This window comes from Tarenaya hassleriana, unplaced genomic scaffold (genome assembly GCF_000463585.1).
Source record: "Tarenaya hassleriana unplaced genomic scaffold, ASM46358v1 Cleome178, whole genome shotgun sequence".
NCBI classification, from domain to species: domain Eukaryota; kingdom Viridiplantae; phylum Streptophyta; class Magnoliopsida; order Brassicales; family Cleomaceae; genus Tarenaya; species Tarenaya hassleriana.
Genome location: NW_010965198.1, coordinates 111,445 through 113,805, shown reverse-complemented (window position 1 = coordinate 113,805; position 2,361 = coordinate 111,445).

Here is a 2,361-nt window from a genome sequence, read left to right as displayed (position 1 = left end):
CCATTGGATGAAAATCTCTTGGGTAGAATTTATGATTGAGAATTTCATGGAGACATGGATTCTTGATTCTTGGTGCATTCATTGACATGGGTTGAGATTGAATGCGAAGAAATTCGGTTCAATTCAATCTAGGATCGTGACAAGGGAATTTAATGCATTCTGGAATTTCACTCTAAGCCACGAAAGTGGATAGAGTACTCTCTTGGATAACGGGTTTTCGGTTTGAGAGAGCCGAACCCGACCTTAGTCTTGGAATCCCTCACTTTAGAACAAGCATGATCTAGGTCCAATATTTCCTTACGGCATCCTTGCATGATTCGGTGAAACCCGATTCCCATAACCTTTCCCATCGATTATCCCCTCTTGAATTGTGATTGTCTTTGATTTTACTTTCTTTCTTTTAATTTTCTGCAACTTAAGAAAACCAACAAAAACAATTCTCCAACTTTATTTTTACCATTTTCCTAGTTTTAGTCGATTCCTAGCTTAACCGCTTAAGTCCTTGTGTTCGACCCCGGTACTACGACATCCGTATACTTGCGGATTAGTTGTGTGTCGGGTATAAATTTAAAGCTCGTCACGCAAGTGATCAAACGTGTTCCTCGTAATATGAAAAATAAAAACCCATGAGGGCTAAGCACAACTGCTTAGTGAGTAGCCCGGGTTGAACCCGGAAATTCCGTTCTCATTGACAACGGTACACTCAATATTTCCATACATAACACAATACATGGTCACAATCACATCAATCACAATCATTCTCGTATGAAGTCGCATCATAGGATTAGCCATAAACCCTAGTCAAGTCGGCATGACTAGGAGCGCCTCACAGGCCTGTCACATCTCGTGACGTTGGTCATCGCATCGTACAACTAAATGCATCTTGCACGCCCGTCATGTCGCATGACGGTGATGGTTGCGTCGCACAACCATATACAAACACAATCATGCTTTACTCACGTCGCACGAACAAACTACAAACATGGCACACAACATGCATTCATGCCCCTGGTACAATCACGCGTCTCACGATATTCGGTCCCAACCGACAACGCCATGCAAAACTATCCCTAACAATCACACACAAATCACTCTCATATAATTCTCACTCCTCACCGCGACACATGGACGTCTATGCGAGAATCGGAGCATTTGGTCTCAACCATGGAAGTCGTGCCCTTGGTAGGGGTTTGATCAGCCTCTGACCAATTCTGGTTGGATCCGGACCAACCCTACGGTCCTATTCTCCCTTTCGTTCTATCTCGGCTTGTCTTCTCCCATCATTACAAACAAACAGTTATATAGCGACGGAAAAATCCGTCGCAAATATAAAGAAAATCCATCGCAATTAAGAATTTGCGACGGAATGCGACAGACTTATTTCCGTCGCTATAGCGCTGTCGCAAACGTATAACGGTCGTTAATCTGTCGCACTTTTGCGACGGAAAAAATCTGCGTTTTGCGACGGAAAGTGACGGATAATTTCGTCGCAATTTGCGACGGAATTTTTTCCGTTGCAAATGTTTTAAAAAATTTTAAAAATATAAAAAAAAATTATATACTATATATACACATACATATATACATTTTCACATACACATACACCTATATACACATACATTACACACATACAAATATACATACACATATATATTTCACATACACATACATACATATATATACACATATATTTTCATATACAAATACTCATATATACACAAACACACATACACATTCACACATATACACATATACACACATATATACATACATAAATACTCATACACATATACATATATACACATACACATATATATTTCACAAACACATACACATATAAACACACACATATACACATATATTCATATACACATACAATCACATATACATACACATACATATTCACATTCACATATATACACATACACATACATAAACACACACACATACACATTCACACATACATACACATTCACTTACACACACTACAAAAAAACCTGCATATAGCGACGGAATTTGCGACGGAAATTTCCGTCGCACAGAAAATTGCGACGGAATGTGACGATTTTACGACAGAATGTGAAAAAAAATTATCTGTCGCAAACAGTTGCAAAATCCGTCGCAATTTGCTACGGTTTGCGACGGATAATTCTGTCACAACAAAGAAATAGATGATTTGCGACGGAAAATAAAAATTGCGACGGATTGCGACGGAATATTCCGTCGCAATGTATTTGGTTTCGTTTTTCGACGAAATATTTTGAATTTTGGGCGCGTAAATTAATTTCATTTTGTGACGGATTGCGACGGAAAATTCCGTCGCAAAACGCAATATAAAACCACGAGTCGTCTTCTTCATCA